The sequence below is a fragment of the Nipponia nippon genome, unplaced genomic scaffold (assembly GCF_047370975.1).
Source record: "Nipponia nippon isolate SJK-2023a ecotype South Korea unplaced genomic scaffold, ASM4737097v1 scaffold_2, whole genome shotgun sequence".
NCBI classification, from domain to species: domain Eukaryota; kingdom Metazoa; phylum Chordata; class Aves; order Pelecaniformes; family Threskiornithidae; genus Nipponia; species Nipponia nippon.
This window is the reverse complement of record NW_028262336.1, coordinates 101,424,132-101,435,213: the sequence shown is the minus strand read 5'-3', so window position 1 is coordinate 101,435,213 and position 11,082 is coordinate 101,424,132. Positions and strand designations below refer to the sequence as shown.

Genomic DNA, 11,082 nt, shown 5'->3' with positions numbered 1-11,082 from the left:
TAGACGCCCCAAAAATTCCCCTTAGCATTTTTATCATTCAGCATCACTCCAGAGTTTAGTCAGCCAAACCATACCCTTTTCCAGTGTTAGATAAATTGCATCTTGAAAACAGCACAGACACTAATATCACATCGTCCTAGAGCTGAGCCACATGTGAAATCTCTATCCTGTTTTTCTACTGAGATGAGTAAGATTTTCCTGTGTAATTAATATATAATACTTTTCTGTGTATTTGTGTAAATATATAGAGCAAAGATACCACTGTAAAGATAACAATTCACCAAAGCGCTTTTTGCATTCTTACAAATGTGGTTGTTTTACTTGCAGTTTGCTGCATTTTAGTCATGTTTTGACATTTGAAGAATTTTCACCGAAAATAGACCTCATACTAATAACACAACCAGACATAAAACTCATAGTAATAAGGAGTAGCAGTAAACAACAGATTTACTATTTATTGCATACATTTGTTATGTAATAGAGTATTTAAGTAAAATGGAAATAATTCTAGTATTTATTTAATGAGGCTAAAATACATAATTTAAGTTACTTGCACATATTTAACAGTAATAGTAATTATCATTGATACGTATTTTTGGACAGATTTTGCCACTTTCAGACATGTCAACCATTCAAAGACAACAGATCTACTTCTATGAATAAGTCCTGCATATTGTGAGGAAGGCTGCAAATTCTGTAACACAGAGATGAAAAATAATTTACAAAGACATAAGAAGGCAAAGTCCTAATTGAAAGCAACTTATGCTCCTAGGTGTTTAGAGCCCATTTTCTATTGTCCGCTAGCCCATTATCACCAAGATCTGCAAAGAACTGGGAATTCTGTCAGTCTTGGATTCAATCCTTATTTAATAATCCAACAATTAACTTAAAACGATCAGGCAGATCAAAATATTCAATTTATCAACTGTTTTTACAGAATGAGAGTTGCCTCTTGATAAGTTGAGATATAGGACCTTATGGAATAGCATGCTCTCGACAAACAGCAGGATAAAATTGTCACTGAGTCATGAGCAGCAAATAGGGGGCATAGAAAGACCAGAATATGCAGAAATATGGACAACCAGCTCTATCTCTGCCTGTTGATTTTGGACAGGAGGCAATTGTTCAAATGCATTAATTTATAGTGGGAGGCTTTTTCGTGTTACTTTTGCTTGGGTTTTCCTGGAAGTGTGATACTTCTAATCTCTTGCAGTGATAGCAGTTTTTTACAGCGACATCTGAAGCAGTGCAACAGGGAAGGTTGCGGGAAGGCTGTTTGGCTGCTCGGCATTAGCCAAGCCACGCTCAGCCAGCGAGATGCTAACTCAGCTCCACTGCTTTGAGCATGTCTAGCACGGGCCTTCCTCCTCTTCCTTCCCCCTTTTAGCTAGCCCTTGTGCCTTCCAGCTTGAAGTTTTCATATTCAAAATAAGGCTGCTCGCAATTGCAGCTGCATCTGCAGTCACCACGACACCTGCTCCCAGCAGTGCCAGCCCTTTGCTTTCTGTCCTTCGGGTGGCCTTCTGCGAAGCCATACAGCCCATTTATGCCCCCCAGTTTCTATTGTCACCCTTTGCTAACTGTAGGACACATTAAGGTAGTGCAATTCATTAAGCACAGCTTTCTATTTTGCTCTAAAACCTGAGCAATTACAGCAAGCAAAACAGTTGAGCAATGTACCATTGCCTTGGTTCTCACCCTCTGTTCTCGCCTTTTTAGGATTCATTTAATTTTTCATTGACAGACGCAGGCACGAAACCGCCTGTGCACCCTATGGCTGCAGCCCGTGTATGCCAGCAGGTCGCCATGTCTCATGGCACGCTGCGGCCGGGAGCGCCCCACCAAGGTCAGGTTCGGGCACAGAGGCCGACCCGATCTGCCGGCGGAGCACGATGTGGAAAGGAAAAGGGAAAGGGCATCTCCTGGGAAAGGTTTGGGAGTTTGAATTTTTGCCAGCTTTGCTTCGAATAATTAGCACTGCTCAGGAACACAAGCTGCACCGTCAGTAGGGAGTAGTCTGGTTACACGCGCTGAGGTTTTCTCCTCATCTGCCAGCAGCATCCGAGATCCCAATGCAAAGCACTGCTCTCCCACACACAGCGTGGGGCTGTGGCCCCTCTGCGAGGCTGGACTCTGCTCCAGGGCTGGGCAAAAGTGCAGGATTCCCCAGGCAGGGCAGCGGGCAGGGGCTGGCCAGGGAGCAGGCAGGCACACGGAGTGCCCACCATCCTCCCGGCACTCGAGCCTGTTGCATCGTCTGGCACACTTTGCTTGTGCAAAAAGGTTGAAGCTGGAGGCAAAAGAAAAAAAAAAGCCATTTATTTCAGAAAGACAGATCTAAACATTTCTTTTTCCTCTTCTCCCCCACCTCGGCACAGCCCCATCCTCAGAGTGAGGGTGAGAGGAGGGGTCCCTTGTGGTGGGACGTGCTGCAAGAAGCACAGGCACAACACAAATGTCTTCTCAATGAACATTATCTGCCCTACTTGCACCGCACCGTCACACAGTCAGATGTGCCTGTGTCATATGGAAACTAGGTTAAATGAAAGGGGTGTAGCTCTGTGAACCTTCATGTCACATTGTTTTGTACCTTCTAGGTCAAGACCTGAAGGTTTTAGTCAGTTCTGGTCCAGATAGGAGTAAGTTCGTAGGAGGTTTGTCTGAGTAAGAGCTAAGGCAGGAATTTGGGATTTGGGCGGCTGTGAGGGAAAAAGAGACCATCCTGGAAAACAAGCCTGAGCAGCCTAAAAGTGCTACTCTGTGTGTGTTTTATTGTGTTTTTAGCTGCCACACCAAAGCCAGCCTTCCCAAAGGATGCATCAGAGCCTCAAGCTGTAAAGCTGCTGATACCCCACCTTCCCAACCACTCCAAGTCTCCCTGTCACAAAAATAAATATTTCAAATAAAGCCCAAGTTAGCACATTGTGCTGGGGCAGGTGATTCCGCCCCGCCGGTGAGGGCGCGGTCCCCGTCCCTCGCCCCCCGCCTCCCCAGGGCAGCGGCGGCTCTCGCATCCCCTTTCTGCCCAGGGACAGGGACCACCTTCCCAAAAGCCATGATTAGAGACCTCCAGGGACATCATGCGCCCCAGCATTAAAAATACCATTGCATTAAAAGATGTGGGAGAGCCGTGAGTGACCTGAACCGTAACTCCGGGCAGGTTATTCATGACTAACTCAACTCCTACACGGGCCAGATCTTACTCAGCAAACAAGGGCTGGGGCCTAGGCTGCGCTTTCACAAGCAGTTCAGCCCAGCGAGAGTGAGAAAGGGTGCTTTATTCCTTGTGGCAACGAAACGGTAAGCAGCTTTCTCTGGTGATATCGTACCTGCCGTGCTTGCGGCAATCGCCATTTACACTGGGAGAGCAGGGAGAGGGGGCTCATGCAGCCCTGGGTCTGTCTTTAAAGGGAATATTGCCCTGCAAAAGGTGATCTGAGGTTTAACTAAACAGAATTTAACCTAAAAACACCTTGCAGCATTCAAAGCCAGTTTGCAATTACTAAACATCATTATCAGGATCCACTTTGCTCTTCAGACCATTAGGAGATACTCTCCCACTGACTTGGAGGTGGTGGATGTGAGCTGGGTCAGTAAGTTGTTTTACACTGTCTGTAAACTCAGGTTTTATTACAGGTGAGATATTTAAATGCTGCTTGTTCATGCTGAATGCCGATGACATTGCGTTGCAGTATTTGTTTTTCCATGTGTATCCATAGTGTGGCCATCAGCATCGATTTTGGTTTTCACGGTCTGGGTTACAGCTTTTCTTTGCTTTCCTCCTCCTACTGTGCTCACTGGTACTAGTGGTTATTTAAAAACAAGCCTATCAGCATATTTAGAATATTCTCTCACCTCTGTACCCTTCTTTTCCTTCACAAAAACCTCCTGCTAAAATGCTGCTTAATACTGCTAGAGAACAGGAGAAAATGAACACTGTCCGTTCGCATTTGAAGCCCAAATACCAACCGAAAAGATTCTGCGATATTAAAAATTATGTTTACAATGTGATAACAGCGTTTTCCCAGTGTGAATGGTACTGGTAATCATAAAAGCAAACACCTTAGGCCATCTCTATTGAGCACAGCTTACAGTATTGGTCCCAGGGGAGCGCGAGTACTCCAGTGCTCGGCAGAGGAGCTCTGGTATAACATATCCACTGACCTGCACTTGAACCTACCACTTGCTGTTTTCCTCTTATAATCTAAATCTGGAAATGTGCTGTCTGGTCAGTAGCGTACTACCAAATCATTCAGCGAAATGCTCTAGATGCCATAAAAGCGTGCCTGTGCTTGCAGCGCCATAGAAAACGAACTTGTAAAATACAGCCCGAGCGCGGCTCGCAGCCGCCGGTATCGCAGACGGCCCATGTGCTGCCGCGGAGGCACCTTTGTAATGCAGCCAGGCAGCAGCTGTGTGCATTGCAGACATTGTGGGTGGGTGGCTGTCTGCGCGCTCAACAGCTGTCCCCGCCGCCGCGCCGAGCCAGCGCCCGGCCGCCCCAGAGAGCGCCCTGTTTTGCTCAGCCAGAGCCCATTTCGGAGCACCCAGCGAGAGCGGTGCCGCTGCTCGCACCCGTCCTCCCCGGTGGGGTTTTGTGGGATGCGGACACCACTGCCAGCCTCAGTCATGGGGAGAGCCCGGACAGCCCAGGTGCAGCGTTCGCCTCTGGGTAATCCGATCGGCTACCACGGCCAGCTTTGCAAAAAATGACTGCAGACACCAACTATTTTATGGACATACTTGTGTTAAAAAATACCAGGCAGTAAACTGCAGCTTTGGAGTTTTGCCCTTTTTATTCCCCAGCCCTGAATCCATCCACTTTGGTGTGCCCACATGTTTGCTGCCTTTCAGCAAATCCTGTCTGTTGACCCTGGTTGCACTAAAGTCACGCGCGTGTTTATGACTTCGGCATTTGTAAAGGACTCTATTAATCCCTCCATAAACCTTCCTACCTTATGACACTGGGTAAGAAAAAACAGCCTTTATTTTTTTGTTACAAAAAAAAAAGTTCAAAAGCCTTCATTTCCAGGTCTACTTGGTCTACCATCAGTGGAGGGATAGTCTTGGCCATGTTTGTAGAAGCCACTGGCTTGCGGTGTGAGGGGGCTGGGGCAGGCTGGAGTCTCAGAAACATGAACCTTCAGAACTGCGTCTTCTCACTGCATTTCAGAAACTGCTGTAGCAGCTGTCGAGGCCACCGAAGGCTTGGATGGCAGTGAACACCGAGGACGCCGGCAGTCGGAGGCAGCGAAGTGCGTGACCTCACCTAAAACTGCCTGAAATCACTTTGTATCTTTCTATTGACTTCAGTGATCTTCACCGCCCTCCCCGAATGAGTAACAAGGATCCCCGCAGATTAGACGAGTGAGATGCATGCACAGCCAGCCATAACAGTTTTAAAAGCGCTTACTTATGTTTAGATACTTTTAACTTTCTAGAAGAGGCTGATGGTCTCTGTGAGTCGTCATGCGTTTGCTTCTGGGGTGTTTTCCAGTTTCGTAGCAGAATCCCCACCTGCCATTTCAATCGCTCCTGTAGGAAGGGAGTGTTTTTCAATGTGAAGTGGTTTTTTCAGGCCGTATATTGCATTGACAGTTGAATAACACTAAGCAAACTGTTGACTCTTCTTAAGCTGCAGTGTGTCACTTAGAAAGCTTTTAAGGAGGACCGTACACTTTGCTCATTCTGATTAAAATACAGGATTTTTTAAAGCTGTACAATATGCAGGAAAGCACCAACGGTGCAAGCAAAACCTTTTTCCTTCGCAGGGTAACTGGATGAGCTCTACTGAATTTTCCATGCTGGTGATGTGCTCTGGCTGCAGAGGCCGGGCGGTGACCCTTTCGGGCACAGGGGGTGGCAGGGTTGGGCACACAGAGATCTGAATCTTTGGGAGTATTTTGGAAGTACGCAAAACACGAATGGAGAGCCTGATTTTAAAAATAGCATCTTCTTTACAACTGTCAATCCTGAAACTCCAGCTCAGGACACAGGGATTGCAATGAAGCAAGTGAAGGTTAAGCAGCTTCAGGCAGGACTTGGAAACCATAGCTCTAAACTATTCAGCAACATCTGACTAAAAAGAGAATAGGACTTCTTACAGGCTTAATGTCATACAGAAGGGGATTTTTCTAGGCTTGGAAGAGCAAGGGAAGATGGAAAAATGAACAGGATTTTTGAAAATCCTTGTCTGATGTTTTTAGGGTTTTTTTCACATCACCTGTGGGAACAAATTTGCCCTTTTTCTTTCCTTTCCCCCCATCTGGCTAAGCAGCTTTGGGTCAGAAGCATCAGAGAGGGGCAGGCACGGGTTAGGTATTGGGGCCAGTTGGTCAAGCCTTCCTCATTGCCCAGCTGAGGTCCTTTCTCAGCTGTGAGGGTGCTCTGCCTTATGCAGAAATGCCTTTTAAAAACAAACTGAAAAGGGGAAAGGAAAACTGAGTTAAACGAAGGATTTCTGTCCCGCTTGCTCCCTCTGACCAAGCAGAGAGGAGAGCCGGGCAGAAGAGAAAACAAGTCTCAGAGGAGTCTCGGCAGATGCTTTTCTGCTCTCTCGAAACCCCCTTGGCATTTCCTGGTGCACTGAAGATATCTCAGAGCTCATCTCCAGTGGCAGCACAAACACCATGTGTCTCAGCGAGCCTGACACCCGTGCACAGCTTCGTGATGTTGGAGCTGCTCCACTTAGATAACAGTGAACAAGCACCGGTACCCACGCTTCTCAGCAGGCCTTCAGGGCTTGGCAAGGGGGACACGGGACCTCTTTGGGGACCTCTTTATCCTTTGAAGAAACCAACTAACAAGCCAAAGGAGATAGGTAGATCTGCTGTTTCCAATGAGGCTGTGGGCCAATGCTAGAAGCAAACCTAAATGACAAATTACATACTGTATGAAATTGTTAAATCCTACACTGTATGAAGAAGTGTATGTTAAGAAGTATCCAGAAACAGTTATTTTCATTACCCACTGAGGACCATCTATCTAGCAGCTGATAGACTTTGGAAGTTGTTTCATCAGCACTTGCCAGACACCCACATCTCTTATCAGACCTTTGCTCCCAGGGAGCGCGGGGCTGGGAGAGCCCTCCTATGCTCACGACTTCTTGGATCATGATGAATTCTTTATATTTACAAAATCTTTATTAGCCTCTGGAGGCCCCAGTTAAAGACAAAAGACCATAAAAACGTCCATAGAAGGTCAGATCAAAGGTCCCTCTAGCCCAATATCCCGTCTCTAATGCTGGCAATAGTAGACGCCTAGGGAAGAGTACAAGACCAGGGCAAGCCTATAATAAAACCACCATGATATACTCTGTCAACCTCCAGTGATTTGGAGGTCAGGGACTTCCTGACCCAGATATGGTATGTTTGTGTTTGAAGGCAGAGAGGGAATTGAACCTCTATTCCAAGCATTTGAATGCTGCAGGAAAAAACACTTAACCCAACTGGTGAGAGAAATAAATGTTCACTATAAATACAAAGCTGGTAGAAGCAGATTAAAAGTGCATTTCCAAGCCCAAGATGCTACCTCCAAGAAAACATTCATCTTTCTGAGGCCAAGAAGCATCTTTTAGCCTGAGAGGCTCCAGCTGCTTGGCGTTCCTGGGGCAGTGCTCACCCAGACCCCTTCTTCCTTCCAGTTGATTCCTCAAGAGAAAACAGGGAGGATGAAGAGCTCTCAGCAACATGTAGAACCAGGGCATCTGAAGCCTTCCCATTCAATAATTCAATCCGATGCTAAAGGTTCTTCTCAGAAGAAATAGCAGGTTGGGTAGGTGTTTCCTTCAAGCATCAGATCAAAATGGTATCTCCTACTGGAATGTGGTGGGCAGGTGAATTATTTCCTGCCCAGAGCACAGCTATCCCAGCTGCAGTTAATGCAAGGAAGTAGTTGCGATGTTGAAGTCAAGGGGTTATCACGGTGGCCCGAACGCAGGCCAGATCATCGAGCAATGCCCATGCACTAGCGAGCATGTGCCAATAGCGCCCCGGGGCTATGCAGCCCCAGCAAAATGCTGCCACATTGCCACCGGCAGCATTCGGACCCAGGGCACGAGGACATCCACCACAATAGGTCTCAACAACAAAAACATGTGCGGGTCCCTCCGCCACATGAAAGGCTGCGCAAACATTCATTCCCCTGCAACATTTCTGCAGGGCCCCGGTGCTCACATGAAAGAACAACTGCATTTCAGACCTACTCCACTTTTCTCTGTCAGCCACCACATCCCCTATTGAAATCATTTCCTGTTTTATTTTTAAGATTGCTGCTGTCATAAGCTGTTGCCGGTGTGGGGGTGGGGATGGGAAGGTGGTGTCTGCCCGGCGAGCACAATAGCCGGCTGGGCGAGGGGTCAGCTCGGCGGCTGCTCCACGAGACGGCGTGGTGGCGGAGGGAACCCCGTAAGGGGCAAGGGGAAGGTGATGCTCATCCCTTTGTAGCATCTCTCCTGGAAAATCGAGGAAAACAGGCTTGATAGGACACAGGGAGAGAGCGTCACCCAATGCTTTGACTGCAGAGCTGATGTTTCAAATCCTTGTGGTGGAAGAAAAAAAAAGCTGTGAGGGACAATGGTACCTGTTTGAGGATGAGTCCCTGTAACTGGAACAGAGATACAACATACAAATCCAAATTCCAGCAGCAGGAGTCACAGTTGGCATAGCCATCCCCTCTCCTTACAGTAGGCATCGCAGAAAAAGTCAAAAAAGGGAACTTCAAACTGAAAACAGTGCTAAATGATACCATCAAGCTACAACAGCTGCATTATTGCTAGTATTACCTTTGCCTCTGGGTCCCAGGTTCATGTTCAATTTACATTGGGATAAGTCTGTTGGGCCATCGTACCCTCCCCTGACTTTTTTTTTATTTGCCTTAAAAATATATGAAGCGAGTGGCACAGTTTGAGTGAGGTGAGGGTCAGATCGGAAGGCAGAACTGAAATTAGTAACAACCCAGCTGCTGGAAATTATTTCACAGACTCTGGAACAAACTACTCAGTTTCACTAGGGGCCACTGTGCAGCACAGGATCGGCCCTTTCCACAGCGCTGGTGAGAAGAGCCAGTATCACATCACGGGCATAACTTGGGGGTTTTTTTATGTTTTGGTGCAACAAATTGATTTGCGAAAAGCCAAAGATTTTTGCTCAAAGGAACTTTTTAAAAATTCACCAGCAATCCCTTTACAAAGCCAGAATAACTGCAAAATTTAGGGTTTTTTTATGCCAGAACTCATGTAATTTTCATGGCTGTGAATCAGAACATCTTCATTCTTGTGGCATGTTTTTCACTTTTATGAACACTAATTTCACTACGTTTTTAGAGTGGTGATTTTAGCCACAGCGTGGCTGCTGCTAAGTTCCCACGGCTACCAGTAGGACTTTTATGTGGGAAATCTGTGGGCAGCAGGGAGCCTCCCTGTTTGTATCAATATGAACTTCCCAAGCACATCAGACTGACATTTTCTCAGCCCGAGAGTCAGAGCACACATGCTCTCACTTAGAGCCCTCTTCCTAAGCTGAAGGACATGTGTGATCATTTTAGTTTCAACAGTTCTTCTAGTAAGCCTTCTGCACACGCAGAAATCCTGGGCAAATGAGGTTTTTTTCTCTTCAGCCGGCAGAAGCCCAATCCTACAAACTGCTCAGTGCCAGTTGTTTGCTCAAGCAAACACCAGGAGATGTACAGAGCATCCTTCCAGCTTGCATCCTCCAAGCATGCGGGAGACCCTCAGCACTGCCGAGGCACCCATGTTCCCTCTCCACCATCAGAGATCAGGCTGTCCGTGCTGGCAGGTCACTGTCAGCACAGCCGTCCCGCAAGAGTTTCCCAGCCTTTCACTTGGTGGCTATGCATTCCAGAGATGACCAGACACATAAACACATCTCCTGTACTTGCATACTGGAGCACTTTCTGCAGCTGGGTAATAAGTCGAAGAGCACATTAAAAGCATATATTTTGTCTTCCCCAGTTGGAAAAAAAAAGTTGATTTTCTTGTTCTCAGAACATAAAAATGCAGTGGGAGGGCAATGGGCGAACTGTATGGCTTCAGCTTTTTGAGAGATAATATATTTCAGGGAAAAATGAGCTGTGGTGGGACACTGTTTAGTCAACGTTTAGAGAAGACCACACAACCCGCAAACACGGCAGGACCACGCTCAGTGAGCGTATCTCACTACCGCTTCCTATTTACAGAACTGCAACCACAGTAATTGTGGAAAGGTTTCAGGTCCATAATCACTAATGATGGACATCATACTCAGGAATGCGAGGCAGTGGGAAGCAGGGAAGCAGAAACCCTCAATCAACTGTTTATCACTTCGGTCAAAAAGGCTGATTTCTTTGTCAGTGAGAGATGCTCCAGCTTTGCATGAAGCTGAAGCCAAAAGAAATCTCCAAGCCCCGATCCTTCAAAACACTCAGTTCCCTGTTTTCAGTCCAAAGTGTTCAACTCCTTTACAAACCCGTCCTTTGGCAGCCGCTGCAACTTTCACGCCTTGTACCTGGCTGCAGGTGAAGTCCACATTACACTGCTATTGGCATATTCCTCAACATTGTGCCATACGTGCCACACAAAGACAAGAATATTGGGAGATATACTGCTCTTCAGCTAGGAGTGAGAATGTCAACATGTAATTTAGAGGGCTTGAAATGGAAAAGAAAATAAAAAGCTGAAGGTACTTTTACGGTTGTTGCAGCTAGGATAGTCTAAGGCTGTAAGTGAGGTGAGGTTTGTGGGAAGAGGTAATATCTTTCCCAAGACCAACAGGTAACCTTCCTCTAGCTCAAAACTATCACTGCTAGGCTTTAAAGTTCTCCAAGTTTGACTGCTAAAACCTGGAAACTGTTTTCCCAAGCAGGATGAGAGCACAGCAGTGCGACAGCCGTGCTTGTCGTAGGCTTGCAGCAGAAAAGGGAGCGTGTGCTCAGCTGCTGAGCAAAGCGCGGGGCTGTGCTGTCGCTTCATGATCAGAGGGAGCCCTGAGCATGCCAAATGCCCACGACCTGGGGCGGCACTGGGGAGAGGGATGGCCTCCCTGCCCACTCACTAAATGGTGACTTTGGTGATGCTACGTTTTGGCA

The 11,082-nt window shown here is 47.0% G+C and overlaps 1 protein-coding gene across 9 annotated transcripts in view; it reads right to left on the bottom strand.

Annotated features, from left to right (window-relative positions):
- Nucleotides 1–463: 463 nt before the first annotated feature.
- Nucleotides 464–11,082, bottom strand: part of LOC104010889 (uncharacterized) — a 106,395-nt gene continuing 95,776 nt past the window's right edge. For 7 of the 9 annotated variants that reach the window (XR_015704472.1, XR_015704473.1, XR_015704471.1 and 4 more), the window contains one exon: nt 4,176–8,538. The gene's annotated coding sequence lies outside the window, so the exon portion shown is untranslated. Of the gene's footprint in view, nt 2,291–4,175; nt 8,539–11,082 lie in introns of those variants that run through there. The other 2 variants (XR_015704468.1, XR_015704467.1) reach the window with 2 other exon arrangements.